The sequence below is a fragment of the Myotis yumanensis genome, unplaced genomic scaffold, assembly GCF_028538775.1.
Source record: "Myotis yumanensis isolate MYYU_CA2020_CCGP unplaced genomic scaffold, mMyoYum1.0.hap1 SCAF_10, whole genome shotgun sequence".
Lineage (NCBI taxonomy): Eukaryota > Metazoa > Chordata > Mammalia > Chiroptera > Vespertilionidae > Myotis > Myotis yumanensis.
The window spans coordinates 47163884-47180950 of record NW_027223761.1 but is presented as its reverse complement, the minus strand read 5'-3'; the positions used below and the strand labels follow the sequence as shown (position 1 = coordinate 47180950).

General features: G+C 37.9%; 1 protein-coding gene across 5 annotated transcripts in view; it reads left to right on the top strand.

Annotated features, from left to right (window-relative positions):
• The window catches only part of RSF1 (remodeling and spacing factor 1), a 122570-nt gene that overhangs the window by 10230 nt on the left and 95273 nt on the right, over positions 1–17067 (top strand). The gene's annotated exons all lie outside the window — the stretch shown is intronic.

Here is a 17067-nt window from a genome sequence, read left to right as displayed (position 1 = left end):
TTATGTTTCTAAAAGATTTATGGTTGAGGAACTTTAGACCATGTGAGAAAATTAGATTGGGACACATGAGTTATAAATACCTTGAAGTCTTTTCTTTTTTTTAAAATGTTTTTACTGATCTTGGAGAGAGAGGAAAGGAAAGGGAGGGAGAGAGAGAGAAACATCAATCCAGTGCCTCCTGCATGCTCCCTACTGGGGATTGAGCCTGCAACTTGGGCATGTGTCCCCACCTCAGGACCTCTTGGTTCTTGGGTCAGTGCTCAACCAATGAGCCACACCAGTCGGGCCTGAAATTTTTATTTCTGATACTAAAATTTTTTGAGTTGTTGGAAAAGCAGAATGGGCAGCTTGAGGATAGGGAAATCAGCTAGAGGTTGTTATAATATTACTAGAGGCCTCTTGCAATCCGGGACCCCTGGACTTTTTGGCCATCTCTTCTTTTCACAATAAAATGAACTATTAACTCCTCACTCTCTAAGTCAGAAACTTCGAAATCATACTAAACTCTTCTTACTCAAAGACCCTTCACATCAATTCTACCTACAAAATCTCAGATTTAGCCTTTCTTTTCACTCCCCACAGCCTTTGCCCCAATTCATATCTCACCAGTCTATATATATAAAAGCCTAAGCAACCGAACGACCTAATGACAGAATGACCAGTAGCTATGACACACACTGACCACCAGGAGACAGATGCTCAATGTATAGGATCGGGCTCCCTCCTGTCTGGATTGGGCCTGTGGTGGTTGGACTCCCTCCTGTCTGGATCAAACCTGCGGGGATAGGGCTGAAACCGGCTATCCGACATCCTCTAGGGCGTATGGAGAATGGGTGTGATTTCCTATTTTTAAAAATTCAGAATTCTAATAAACATATACAAGCACTATTTGAAGAACTAGCTTTGTTAAGTTTATAGCTCACTAAAAGCTTACTTTGAATAAACAGATTAAGGCAAATCTAATCTTATTTTACCGCTTTTTTGTTTTTGTGAATTATTTAAGTTGCTATACATGTAAAATGTATATTTAACATTTTGTTAAGGGCAATTTTTAGAGTACATTATTCATGTACTTAAGGTAATTAACTTTATTAAACTATCTTGGCATTGGTGTTTAATTGTATTCTTTCATAAGTAAAGCTTTTTTAACTGAGGTATTTTTAAAATTTTTCTTATAATTTTAGAGATTGCTGTGTTCTTCTGGTTAAAGATTTGGTAGTTTGTTGAATATTTTTTCTGTTTCCCCCCTCCCTACAAAGAAATGGAACTTCAAATTGAAATGCCTTTCTCAATTGAGAAGAGATAGGTAAAATATATTGTGTGGATTGAGTACCTTATATAGATGGGAAGTACATAAGTAAATGTGTGTTGTTTGTGTAGGTTGATTGCTAAATAATTCTTGACTAATTTGAAAGATTCTTTATCAGAAATATTTGAGTTGAATTCCATATCAGGGGTGACTTTCTCCAACTGATATACATGGTATTAGACACTATGTGGTAACTCAAACCTGTAATGTTACTTGAGTTATAATTAAAGTCTGGTCTCAGGCCATTTAATTAGTGAAGTCCATGTCTTGAAAGACAAAATGTTAGCACTTACAGAAATTATATGTATTTCTTAGGCTAGAATTATCAATAATGTAAATAATCTGTCTATAAGGAAATTAATATTGGGAGATTTTCTCTAAGGTTGATACTAGAGCACAGTAAATTGCTTTAATAACTGTAATTTACACAAAGCAATATAAGAATCTTAATAGGCTCCCTCCCTGACCCTGCCTCTCAGTCCCACACTCAACCTGCCATATATTAACTACCTGGGATTTTAGTTCCATTTTTTCCTTCATTTATTTGTATGTTCTTCAACAATGATTTAAATTAAACTATGTTTTAACAGTTTATTTGCTCACCACTGTTTTTGATTCCCACATTTTCTCTTAGATTAATTCTTTTGCTATATTACATTCTTTTTTCAAACAGGGTTTCTAAGTGGTGAACTTTGAGTTCTTGCATGTCTGAAAATATATTTATTTTACCCCCTTTTCTGAGTGCCCATTTAGATTGAATACATTTTTCCAGTGTTCAAATAACTTCCCCCCAGAACTTTGACAATATTGCTCTTTTATCTTCTAGCATCCACTGTTGCTGATGAGAAATCTGTCAATCTGATTCTTGTTCCTTTGTAAGTGAGTTTCTTTTCTTTCCTGAAAGATTTTCATGGCTTTTTTTTTTTTTAATCCCTGAAGTTCTGAACTTTTTTAGGATGTTCCTTTTCTTTCAATATCCTTGCTTTTGCTTTTACAAATTACAGATTTATTTAAAGTCCTCTGGGTGTTACTGCTGTTCTGATTCTCTTTCCTCCATTCCCACAGGCAACCACTGTCCTCCATTTTGGAGTTTATTATTCCCACGAACAGTTTTATACTAAGAGTATATATTTATGTATCCATAAATGATACATGATATGGGTTTACATGCTTTAAAACTTTATATGTAAATGGTATAATACTGTACTCATTCCTCTACAACATCCTTTTTCCCCCTTAAACACTGTTTTTGAAATATACTCCTGTTGGTGCATGTTATTTTAGTTCTTTACTTTAACTGCTGTATAGTATCCTATTACATGAAAATACTGTGATTTTTTTTAAAAAATTGAATATTTAGGTTTATTTTGTTTATTTTTGTACTGTTAAGAGAATGCTGTAATGACCTTCCTAGTGGTTTTGCCTAGAGGTGGAATTGCTGAGATGAAGGTATATATTAGCCTTAGTATAGCCAGATTGCTCTTGGCTTTATCAGTTTATACACTGCCAGCAGTGTATGAGGGTTCCCATTTATCTAGATAGTCAACACTTGATATTATTAGACTTTTAAGGTTTTGATAATGTGGTTATGAATTAGTTTCTTATTGTTACTGTGATAAGGCTGAACATTTTTTCATGTTTTTCCAGCCATTCAGTTTTCCCTTCTGTGAATCATCTTTTTATAACAGCCTTGCCCATTTTCTTTGTGGTTATCTGTTTTCATTGTTTGTAGCTGTTCTTTATTTTGATGTTAGTTCTTTGTCATTTTTATTTGCAATGTAAATATCTCAATATTGCTTACCATTTTTACTATTTTTATCGTATTTCCTGTTGACCCAAACTTTAAAATGTCAGTGTGGTATAATTGTCAATCATTCATTCATTCATTCATTTATTTATTTAATTTACTTACTTACTTACTTACAATTACACTTTATGCTGTTTTTAAAAAAAACCCTTTTTATGATTCTGAAGACTCTCATCTGTATTTTCTTCTAAAAGTTTTGTTTTTCAAGTTATAGCCTTAAACCTGCTGGAATTTAATTTGGGGTAATGTGTGAGGTTTTTACCCCCTTCACTAATTTGTAATGCCACCTCTCATATACCAATTTCCATGTGTGTGTGGGCCTATTTCTAGGCTCTCTATTTGTTACATTGATGTTTTCTTAACCACATGGTTTTATTTACTATAGCTTTAATTTAAGTCATTCTATCTGATAAGGCAAGTTCTACCTTGTTTTTTTTTTTGAAAAGCTTTTGGTTATTTCCTGCCCTTATTTCCTGTCTCATTAGAATTTTAGAATCACCATATCAAATTTTACAAAAATTCTTGGTTGGCTTTTATTCTGACACCAACTGCAATACCATTCAATTTTGTCTCTAGCCACCTGAAACTAGAGTCAGATTCCACAGGTGGAAAGGTACAGTCACCAATAAGACAGCCCCCATGTCAGATGCCAGCTATAAGTTCCCTTGACTCCCTTCAGGTTTGATAATTTGCTAAAACTACCCACAGAACACAATAAAGTGCTGTTTTTACGATTATGGCTTTATTTAAAGGATACAAATTAGGACCAGCCAAATGAAGAGACATATAGGGCAAAATCTGGGAAGGTCTCAGCATAGGGCTTCCATGCTCTCTCCCTGTGGAATCAGGCGCATCACCCTCCCAGCACATCAATGTATTCACCAGTCTGGAACCTCCAGGGACCTTCGGTTGTAGCAGAGTTTTTAGTGGAGTTTTGGCCGTGTGATTGAACTCAACCTCCTGTCCCTTTCCCTCCACAGAAGTGGGGCTGATATCATGTGGATCAAAACCCCAACTTATTGGTCTTTCTGGCATGACTAGTCCCTGTTCTTGAACCCTTACATTTTTCTGGAATAAATCCCACTGGGTCATTTTATGTAATTTCTTTAGCATGTAGCTGGATTCAGTTTGCTTGTATTTTGTTCAAGATTTTTGTGTCTATATTCATAAAGGATATTTATCTATAGTTTTCTTGTGATTTCTTTGTCTGTTTTGGTATCAGGGTATTGCTGGCCTCCTAGAGTGAGTTGGGAAGTATTGCATCCTTTTCTGTGTTTTGGAGGCGTTTGAGGATTGGTGTTAATTCTTCTATAAATATTTGGTAGAATTAACCGGTGAAGCCATCTGGTCCTGGGCTATTCTTTGGGGTAAGTTTTTTGATTACTGACTTAATCTTTTTATTTGAATACCTTCTGGGTATTCAGATTCTGTATTTCTTGAGTAACTTTTGGTAGTTTCTAGGAATTTGTCTGTTTCATTTAGGTTATCTAATATGTCGGCATTCATTTGTAAATAGTATTTTCTTACTAATTCTTTTATTTCTGTAAGGTCATTAGAATATTCCTTTTATTCCTGACTTAAGTAATTTGAGTCTTTTTTCTATTTTTCTTCATTAATCAAGCTAAAGCTTTGTCACTTCTGTTCTTTTTAAACAACCAACTTCTGGTTTCATTGAGTATGATTTTATTTATATTAAATTTCCAAAGTAGGCAAATCCATAGAGACAGAAAGTAGATTAGTGGTTGACATGGATTGAGGTGGGGAAATTGGAAGGAATAAGATTTATTTCTGGGTTGATGAAAATATATCATAATTAGGGTTGATGGTTGCACAATACTGTAAATATACTAAAACCCATTGAATTGTAAATGCTTAAAATGGTGGGTTTTATGTTATGTAAATTTCATTTCAGTAACATTTTTTCCTCCAAGAGTTAATTGTCTATAATAGGTCTATTTCTGGATCCTACATTCTGTTTCAGTGATCTGTTTGTGTATCTTGAGGCCAGTTCTCATTGCCTTGGCTTAAACTCTAGCTTTATAATAAGTCTTGAAGTCAGATAATTTAAGTCCTTCAACTTTATTCTTTTTAAAGGGTGTTTTAGCCCTGACCGGTTAGGCTCAGTGGATAGAGCATCGGCCTGCAGACTGAAAGGTCCCAGGTTCGATTCCAGTTGAGGGCATGTATCTTGGTTGTGGGCACATCCCCAGTGCGGGGTGTGAGGGAGGCAGCTGATTGATGTTTCTCTCTCATTGATGTTTCTAACTCTCTATCCCTCTCTGTAAAAAAATCAATAAAATATATTTTTAAAAAAATAAAGGGTGTTTTAGGTATCATAGGTTCTTTGCATTTCCATATGAATTTTAGACTAAGCTTACAAATTTCTACATAAAAGTTTCCTGGAACTTTTATTGGGATTATGGTGAATCTGCAGATGAATTTGGGGAAAATTGACACCTGAAGATATTGAGTCTTCTGATACATGAGCCTGGTACATTGCTCCATTTATTTAGGTTTTATTCAGTTTTTCTTAGTGTTTTGCAGTTTTCACTGCATAGGTCTTCTACATCTCCTGTCACATTTATTCCTGAGTATTTTATGTTCCTTCCTCTTTACCTAGATAGCAGCTGGGGCAATTGTAGGGTTGATCTTTGTTTCTCATCTTTCATATATCACTGTTCACTCTCTTTTGTTGCCTCTTGTATAATGTCTTAATTGCCATTGTTTCATATATTTTGTTTCATGTTGTTTCAGGCAGGTAATAGTCCCTGTTACTCCATATTTACTAGAGACATAAGCCCATTACTTTTTTCACTGTCATTTTAAGGGGTTTGGGCAGCAAGGTCAGCCTGTCATTTTAAGGGGTTTGGACAGCAAGGTCAGCCTACCATCTTGATGTAATGTATCTCTGTCATTCTACTTTTAGAGAATTAAAATTATAGGTCCCTTTTATTGCCCATCTACTGTATGCTAAATCTTCTCTATGTCTTATGAATAAAACTTTAATGGAACTTACATTCTAGCGGTCTCCAACATTACATGGTGAACATAATGTCTGCTTACATGAAATAGGAAATATATGCTTTCCTTAAGGGTTCATTGGCTTGAATGAATCACAACCAAGCCATTTAAAATATATTAAAAGTAGAGGCCCGGTGCACGGATTCGTGCACCAGTGGGGCCCCTCAGCCTGGCCTTTTTCCTCTGACAATCCAGGACCCCTCGGAGGATGTCAGAGAGCCAGTTTTGGTCCAATGCCCACAGGCCAGGCCAAGGGACCCCACCGGTGCACGATTGTAGCCACCGACCTGGGAGGGACCATGGGAAATTGGCTGATTGAGGAGGGACCGAGGAAGGGCTCCAGGGCAGGTCCGGCCCATCTGGCCAAGTCCCGATTGGCCGAATCCCAGCAACAAGCTACCCTACCAGTTGGAGGTCAGTTAGCGACATAGCAACTGGTTGAATGGTCGAATGGTCAGACACTTAGCATATTAGGCTTTTATTATATAGGATACCAGTTTTAAATTTAAATAAATATACATCTATTTGCCAAAATGTCGAATAGGCTAGCAATGACATTGTATCATTACCTTTATATGAAATATTCTCACCTCAGTGTGGTAAATTTTTTTACCATGCTGATCAGATATTCTGATTGATAGATAATAATAACCTGGCTAAGTAAAACACAGGATAGTTTAATAATTAAGCTTGGTAGTTTAGTAAACCAAATCCCATGCAGTATCTCTAGTGAGAAATAATGGGAAACAATGTGGTATAGAGTTTTTTTAATTGTTGAAAGTATTACAGATGTCCCCTCTCCCCATTGAACCCTTCCACCTTGCTCCCCCCTCTGGCCCCCCAGGCCTTCACCACACTATTCTATGTCCATGGGTTATGCATATACTATCTAATAATAGACAAACATGGTAATTGACCGTACCTTTGCTACACCTCCCATTGGCTAATCAGCGAGATATGCAAATTAACCACCAACAAAGATGGTGGTTAATTTGCATACGTAGGCGCAAAGCGGTGGAGCGAAGACTGAAGGCGGCTCCAGCTGGAGCGAAGACCTGGGTCCCGGGTGCCGGAGGAAAACCGGTGCCGGCAGCCAGGGGAAGGGAAGGCCTATTGCACGAATCTAACAGGCCTCTAGTATGCATATAAGATCTTTGGTTAATTCCACCTCCTCCCCCATCCCTGCCTTGGTATAGGGTAGAGATTTTTTAAAATGGTCTTTAATGTTAGCTGGTTTAGAATCTTAACCTTTCCACTTGATATTTGTGTCACCTGGGAAAGGTATTAACTTCTGATCTTCATCAAAATGGAGACAATAATATTTATCTTTAAAGTTGTTTTAAAGGATCTGATATTAGCTCCGCCCCCCATTTTCTTGAAATGTTAAAAACCAGTATATGATATGCCTGTTGTTTCTTTTTAGATAGTTCATGTATAAAAATAGATCCATTTTTTTTGAAGTTGTACAGTTGTTGTTTTTTTAATTGTTTTATTGCTTAAAGTATTACAAAGAGTATTATATATGTCTCCTTTTTTTTTCTCCCCTTGACCTTCCCCTAGCCTCCCATACCCCCCAGTGTCATGTGTCCATTGGTTATGCTTATATGCATGCATACAAGTCCTTCGGTTGATCTCTTACCCACCCACCCCCCCAACCCTCCCCGGCCTTCCCACTGTAGTTTGACGGTCTATTCGATGTTGCTCTGCCTCTCTATCTATTTTTGCTCATCAGTTTATAATGGCCTTAATTATCCATAAATGAGTGAGATCATGTGGTATTTTTCTTTCATTGACTGGCTTATTTCACTTAGCATAATGCCGTCCAGTTCCATCCATGCTGTTGCAAATGGTAAGAATTCCTTCTTTCTTACAGCAGCATAGTATTCCATTGTGTAGATGTACCACAGTTTTCTAATCCATTCATCTGCTGATGGGCACTTAGGCTGTTTCCAGATCTTAGCTATGGTAAATTGTGTGGCTATGAACATAGGGGTGTACATATCCTTTCTGATTGGTGTTTCTGTTTTCTTGGGATATATTCCTAGAAGTGGGATCATTGGGTCAAATGGGAGTTCCATTTTTAACTTTTTGAGTTAACTCCATACTGTCTTCAATGGTGGCTGCACCAGTCTGCATTCCCACCAGCAGTGCAGGAGTGTTCCTTTTTCTCCACATCCTCTCCAGCACTTGTCGTTTGTTGATTTGTTGATGATAGCCATTCTGACAGGTGTGAGATGGTACCTCATTGTTGTTTTGATTTGCATTTCTCGGATGATTAGTGACTTTGAGCATGTTTTCATATGTCTCTTGGCTTTCTGAATGTCCTCTTTTGAAAGGTGTCTATTTAGGTCCTTTGCCCATTTTTTTGATTGGATTGTTTATCTTGCTTTTGTTAAGTTGTATGAGTTCCCTATAAATGTTGGAGATTAAACCCTTATCGGTGATAACATTGGCAAATATGTTCTCCCATGCAGTGGGTTTTCTTGTTGTTTTGTTGATGGTTTCTTTTGCTATGCAGAAGTTTTTTATTTTGATGTAATCTTATTTATTTTCTCTTTAGTTTCCAATGCCCTAGGAGCTGTATAGGTGAAGAAATTGCTTCAGCCTATGTCTGAGATTTTGTTGCCTTTGGATTCCTCTAGTATTTTTATGGTTTCCCATCTTACATTTAAGTCCTTTATCCATTTTGAGTTTATTTTTGTGTATGGTGTAAGTTGGTGGTCTAGTTAATAGATCCATTTTTAATTTATTTTTCTTTAAATTCACATGATCTACTCAAATACATATGTCTTTAATTTTTTTTAAAAAATTAGGAAGTCCATCTCTGGCCATGATGGAGTAATAAGGAGTCTTTACCCTCTTGTTATAGACAGCTAGTAAACTGGACTAAAATATACAAACCATCTCTTTTTAGATATTATACCATAAGCAGAGTAGGAAGGACTGTGCTCCCTGAGAGAGAAATAAAAGAGATGAGCTTTGTAACTACCATGGCATCCTTCCCGCCTACCAGTTTTTACGGAATGATCTCAAAACACTCAATAACCATAGTATAACATTGATATTTTCCAGCATTTCTAGACATGCCAAGAAGTGGGTCCAGTGTAACCCATAATCAGGAGAAAAATCAGTCCAAAGAAACAGATTGGAAAATCACAGAAGTGATGGAGCTAGCAGACAGGATGCTAAAATAGCTATTATAACTAATAAATGTGTTTAAAGAAAAATATGAATCTAATGAGTAGACAAATGAGATATATAAAAAGAACCAAATGGAACTTCTAGGGATGAAAAATAAGTGTCTGAGATTTTAAAAAATAATTGAAAGTATTTAACAGCATATTATACAATGCAGAAGACCAGACCAGTGAACTTGAAGATACAGTAGTAGCCTTTATCTTAAAATGAAGCTGAGAAAGAAAACTGAAAACAATCAAATAATTCATTGGTTTGTGGAAAAATACCAAGCAGGTTTAATAAAGTGTAGTTGACATCTTACAAGGAGGATGGAGCCAAAAGTATTATAAGAAATCATGACTCAAAAGTTTCCAAATTTGATGAAAATGATAAACTCACAGATTCAGTAATCTTAACAAACCCAAAGCAGGACAAACACAAAATACCAAGACATAGTCAACTCCTAAAAACTAGTGTTAGAGAAGTTTGAAGGCAACTAAAGGAAAAGACATTACATACAGAGAAACAATGAAGACTTCTTGTCTAAAACTATGCTAACTAGGAGATAATGAAGCATTTAAAAATATATATATTTTATTGATTTTTTTTTTACAGAGAGGAAGGGAGAGGGATAGAGAGTTAGAAACGTCAGTGAAAGAGAAACATTGATCAGCTGCCTCTTGCACACTCCCTTCCGGGGGTGTGCCCGCAACCAAGGTACATGCCCTTGATCGGAATCAAACCTGGGACCCTTCAGTCTGCAGGCTGATGCTCTATCCACTGAGCCAAACCGGTTAGGGCAGGGGTGGGCAAACTTTTTGACTCGAGGGCCACAATGGGTTCTTAAACTGGACCGGAGGGCCGGAACAAAAGCATGGATGGAGTGTTTGTGTGAACTAATATAAATTCAAAGTAAACATCATTACATAAAAGGGTACGGGGTTTTTTTTGTTGTTTTTTTTTTTTAGTTTTATTCATTTCAAACGGGCCGGATCCGGCCCGTGGGCCGTAGTTTGCCCATGGCTGGGTTAGGGCATGAAGCATTTTTTAAGTACTGAATGAAAAGAACTGTTAACATATGTGTCCAGGAAAATATCCTTTGAAAATGTGAGTGTAATAAAAACATTTTCAGACAATTAAATCCAGAGAATGTTACTAGCTAGCTGACAGGTACTATAAGTGACATCTTTAAAAAAAAAATTTTTTTTTATATATATACTTTCATTGATTTCAGAGAGGAAGGGAGAGGGAGAGAGAGATAGAAACATCAATGCTGAGAATCATTGATTGGCTGCTTCTTGCACGCCCCCGACTGGGGATCAAGCTGGCAACCCGGGCATGTGCCCTTGATCAGAATCGAACCTGGGACCCTTCAGTCCACAGGCTGATGTTCTATCCACTGAGTCAAACCAGCCAGGGCAAAAATGAATTTTTTAAAAATATATTTTTATTGCCGAAACCGGTTTGGCTCGGTGGATAGAGCGTCGGCTTGCCTACTGAAGGGTCCCAGGTTCGATTCCGGTCAAGGGCATGTACCTGGGTTGCGGGCACGTCCCCGGTAGGAGATGTGCAGGAGGCAGCTGTTCGATGTTTCTCTCTCATCGATGTTTCTGGCTCTCTATTTCTCTCCCTTCCTCTCCGTAAAACATCAATAAAATATATTTAAAAAAAAATATATATATTTTTATTGATTTCAGAGAGGAAGGGAATGGGATAGAGAGAGAAACATCAATGATGAGAGAGAGTTATTGATCGGCTGCCTCCTGCACGCTCCCTACTGGGGATCGAGCCCAAAACCTGGGCATGTGCCCTGACCGGGAATGGAACCATGACTTCTGGTTCATAAGTCGACACTCAGCCACTGAGACACACTGGCCGGACTACAAGTTGTTATGCCCAGATTTCAAGATTCCCAAGAAACCACATCAGGGAGCCATCCAATCCGATGCAAAAGCATAAGAATCTGTATTTCAAGCTAGCTTGAGCTCTCCATCCACCAGACCCACCGACACATCAGCTAGCCAAGTGGCCAAGAGAGCAAACCCCGCCCAGAGACCGGTTATATAGGGCGGGGTCGGAGTAAGGGGAGGAGAAAGGACTGTGCTCTGCCGATTGGCCAGTCGCAAGCCGGGTCCTGTTACACAGGATGTGGTCATATCTATGGCGCGTACTTCCCTTGATTGTCATTGGTTAGTTTAAAATCCCGGGCGTGGCCAGCAGAGGCCTGGGCTTCCGGGAAGAAGGCCGCATGTGGCCCCAACATGGAGGATACAGGCAAGATGGAGGGCATAGCCCTCGCCCTTTCACAAGTGACATCTTCAGATAAAGGAAAATGAATGAGGTGATAGCTTGGATCTAGACAGAGATGAAGAGTGCAAGAAATGATAAATATGTGAATAAATATAAAATACATTTTCCCCGATATAAAAATTTTTTTAAAAAGAGCCTGGGTTACATACAAGGAGCAACCAAAAATGCATAAATAAATGGACTAACAAATCGATGTTTTTCATGCCCCCTCCTTCTTTTTCTCTCTCTTCCTCCCCCTTTTTCACTCTCTGAAAAAAAATAATCTAAAGTTATAACTGGAAATTTCAACACTTCTCTCTCAGTAATTGATAGTACAACTAGACAGAAAACCAGTCAGAATATAGATGACATGAACAGTGTTATCAACAAACTGGATGTTATTGATAATTCTGGCACACTCTACCCAACACAGTGGAAAACACATTCTTTTAAAAATGGTTGAAAATAACTTAAATGTTGGTGAGGATGTGAATCAACTGGAAATCTTATGCAATAATGGTGAGAAGATTAAATAGTGCAACTACTTTGGCAAAACATTTGGGAGTGTCTTAAGTTAAACCCACATCTAACCATATAACTCATCAGTTCCCACTACTGTTTACCCAGGAGAAACAAAAATGTATGTATTTGCTCACAAATGTTCATAGCCTTTCTTAAACTAGAAATAACCCAAACGTTCACCAGATGATTGGATGAACATATATATTTATACAATGGGTTTACTTGTCACATTAAAAAGAAATGAACTGATGGTAAATGCAAAACATGAGTAGATCTCAAAACATTATGCTGAGTGAAAAAAGCCAGACAAAATGAGTGTGTGCAGTATGATTCTATTTATATGAAACTCTAGAAAAGACGAATCTATAGGGACATATTTGTGGTTCTTGAGGCTGGGAATAGGTTAACTGAGAAGGGTGTTACAAGTTAATGGTCTGTTCTGTTTTGCTTATATTTTACTTACCTTAGTCTGTTCTCTTGTCATGTTAGGAAGCTTACTCATAAAAACCAGTGTATGGCTGGCTACTTGTGAGTTGATAGCAAGGGTATAGTTGATTGGGTGGCATAAATGCACATTTTGTTTCGTGGTTTTAGAACTTTGTTGTGTTTCTATCTGGTTTCTTAAGTATGAGTAAAAAAAATGTGTATTATTGTTTATGGGTTAGGAGAAATTCGTTTTTATGAAAAACTTTTTTTTGAAGTCCAAGTTCATTCATTGAATAAGTCTCAGATGCATATGGGATAGACACTGTCCTAGGTGCTGAAAATACAGGCCTGTTTAATGTGTGATAGAGGTGATCAAAGAGGCATATATGATAGTGTTTTGGGACACTCAGCAGGGGCACTTAATACTGATAATGTAAAAGAATGATATGAAAGAATAATAAAAGGATTATTTCCTAAGGTGCAACAACCAAACAACTCAGAATGAGTAAAAGTGGGTTGAGGATAGAGGGAACTGCACATACTAAGGCTGAAGTTGTGAATAAACAGCATGGAATGTTTGGGAATTCCAAGAAGTTCAGTCTGGTGGATTTGTTGAACCATTAAATCAAAACTAGAAACTCATTATTCTGGACTTTTTGTTATATAAGAAAAAGTAACCTCTTATTTGTGAAGCAACTCTGGTAAGGTTTTCTGTTATTTGAACATATCCATAACCAGCACAGTGAGACAACATATTTAAATTGAAGCAATGGGATGGATGAGATAATTTAGAAACAGAAGAAATGAAGTCCCAAAAGAGAACCACCTTTCAAAGGGAAGGCATAAGGTCTGCAAAGGAATTTTATTTTACTTACTTATTTTTTAAATATATTTTTATTGATTTTAGAGAAGGGAGAGGGAGAGAGAGATGGAAACATCAATGATGAGAGAACCATTGATTGGCTGTTTCCTGCACGCCCGCTACTGGGGATTGAACCCACAACCCAGGCATGTGCCCCTGACCGGAATCGAACACGGGACCCCTCAGTCCACAGGCCGACGCTCTATCCACTGAGTCAAACCAGCTAGGGCTGCAGGAATTTCAGAAGGGATGAAGAAATAAAAGGAGAAATCAGAAAAGTGGTGTCACAGGATGGCTCAGTTTTAAGGAAGAAGTGGTCCCAGTGCCACATGCTGCTAAATTAAGACAAAGACTAAAGCATTCATCTACACTAATAAAAGAGAAAGATGCAAATTGACCATACCTTCATGACCATACCACCAGCGAATCAGGAGTGAGTATGCAAATTAACCCAACAAAGATGGCAGGTCAATTTGCATACACAGGCGCCCAGCGGCCGGGGGTGGGGTGGGACACAGGCGTTCCGGAGCGCCCCAGCCGTTCCAGGCCTCTGGGCAGCGTGGGAAGGCGGAAAGGTGGAACGAAGGCAGAAAGGTGGCTCTGACCAGAGCAAAGGCAGTGCTGGCAGCCAGAGGAAGGAAGGCCCATTCTTGCACGAATCTTCGTGCATCGGGCCTCTAGTTTAATATAACTAATGGAAGTCAGATTTGGTGAGTCTGGAACAAGTGGGTGACAAAATGGAGACTGAGTGTATAGAAATCCTTTCAGAAGGGGAAGAGGAATGTTAGGCGAACGTGATAACCACTACACTACGGAAACCTAGGGAAGAGGAATGTATGTTAGCTCAGCGGGGGGACAGGGGGACCTTTAGCATGATAGTCCCAAGTTAATTTTCAAAACACCACAAGTACCTTCCTTATCTTACTTGTATTCTTGTTGTTTGGGGCCAGCAGCAGTTTAAAAAATCCATTGAAAGTAATATGTATGTGAATATTTGTAAATTTCACTTTTGTGGTTTGTCAAGGGACTCAGTCTTAAGCAAACCACTCTTTCTAGGAACATTTGGTTTTTTCTTTAAAATGCAGAAGATTTAGACAACAGTTATCTTACTTTCTTTTTTTTTTAAATCCTCACCGGAGGATATGTTTTTATTGATTTTAGAGAGAGAAATAGAAACATCAGTTGGTTGCCTCCCTTACATGCCCTGACCAAGAATCATGCCCTGACTAGGAATCGAACCTGCAACCTTTTGGTGTATGTTATGACACTCCAACCAGCTATGCCCCCCAGCCAGGGCATCTTATTTTCAATTAGATTAGATGAGAATTTATGAACATAGGAATAAGTATTGAGATGATGATGCTTCTCCCAAAAATGAAGCAGAAAGGGGTGGGGAAGTTTTTCAACATAACTGAACAATCTCAATGGAATACTTTCAGTTATCTTAATAAAAAATTATCTTACTCAAATAATTAAGATCTCAGCTATCCTGAATTTGTAGGGAAAAGAAAGGTTCTTTAAACTGAGATGTTTGTATGCCTTTTGGGTTGTCTATAAACTCTTTGAACATATTAGTAGAAATTTTTTGTTTACATTTTCTTAGGATGTCCATAGCTTTCATTGAAACACTAAGAGGTTGTCTTATGTTGGAATCCTCAAGAAGCAGACCTTGAGACAAAAATGTGAGTGTAAGTAGTTTATTTGGAAAGTGATGCCAGAAACACTGATGAAGGAGGGGGAAGTGAGACTGGGAAGGGGGGTAAAGCCAATACAGGATATATTACCAAGTTACTTTGTTGATACCTGGAGCTGAATCTTCCTGTTGAACCCTGAGAGAGTGTAGATCACATGTCAGATTTATCCCAACCAAGAAGTAAAGGAGCTTCTGTCAGTTATTGGTTGAAGGCTTGCTCCCAGAAACAGTTAACTCCCCTGGCCTGCACTGGAGCCCAAAGTGCTAAGGGGATAAAGGTGAGCTGCTGCCAGCATCTGCTACTAGAGGTAGCAATAAAATACAACTTCATTTTTTGGTTAACTAAAGGTACTTAAAAGTTGTTTGCTTGACTGGAAATTTTATGACATTAAGGAATTGTTAATATTTATTTATTTATTTATTGTTAATCCTCGCCTGAGGATATTTTTTTCATTGATCTTTAGAAATAGGAAAGGAGAAAGGGAGGGGGAGAGGGAGAAACATCCATGTGAAAAAAAGACACATCAATTGGTTGCCTCCCATAACATCCCGACTGGGGCGGGGATCGAATCGCAACCCAGGTACCTGCCTTTGACCAGGAATTAAACCTTAGACCAGCGGTTCTCAACCTGTGGGTCACGACCCCTTTGGGGGTTGAACGACCCTTTCACAGGGGTCACCTAAGACCATAGGAAAACACGTATATAATTACATATTGTTTTTGTGATTAGTCACTATGCTTTAATTATGTTCAATTTGTAACAATGAAAATACATCCTGCATATCAGATATTTACATTACGATTCATAACAGTAGTAAAATTACAGTTATGAAGTAGCAACGAAAATAATTTTATGGTTGGGGGTCACCACAACATGAGGAACTGTATTAAAGAGTCGCGGCATTAGGAAGGTTGAGAACCACTGCCTTAGACCCTTCAATACATGGGCCAACACTCTAACAACTGAGCTACACTAGTCAGGGTGGAATTATTAATTTTTAAGTGTTACTATTAACATTATGGTATTTTTTAAAGAGTCCTTACCCCTTAGAGATACACAGTGAAATATTTAGGGATGAAGTCATGATATCTGGATTTGCTTTAAAATAACATTGGGGAGGACAAAGTCTTCTGGTCATATATTGATCATCATTGGAGTGGGGTGGTATGAATGGTTAAATAACCAATATATAAAAATGCCAGAAACACATGTGTTTTGCCTTAAATTCTAGAATTATGAAATGTTCACAGGAACAAATCTTTCAAAGTCTTCAGGCTGAACCTATTTTTTAAAAATCTTTATTGATTTCAGAGAGGAAGGGAGAGGGAGAGGGAGATAGAAAAACAATGATGAGAGATAATCATTAATGGACTGCCTCCTGTATGCCCCCTACTGGGGAATCGAGCCCACAACCCAGGCATGCGCCCTGACTGGAATTGAACTGTGACCTCCTGGTTCGTAGGTCGGTGCTCAACCACCGAACCATGCTGATTGGGCAAGGCTAAACCTGTTTTTTATTGCTTGTGTTTTGCTGATGTCTCAGCTAACCAAACTTAAAAATCACCAACATTTTATTCAGACACCCTGGTGTCTTTATTGAACATTTTTAACAGTCAGCTGTCTGGGCTCCAAATAAGGTGTCAGCATTTTGCTTTAAATAAGACATTGATCACCATCTGGTGGTGAATAACAGTAACTTTGGTTTGTATATTGCTTTATGGTTTATAAAATGTTTTCATATACATTTTCTCATTTGTTGAAATAACTGTAGAAATTATAATGAACCTATTCGGTTATGCTTTGTGTCACAACTTCAGGAAACCATAAGATGACATAGTATGTTGCTCATCTAGTTATTTTTTGCTTGTCAAATGAATGTTGATTTGAAAGAAAATGAACTGATCACTTGTTTCCAGGGAATAAAGACCATATAAACTTTCATAAGGAAATGGAGTTCTT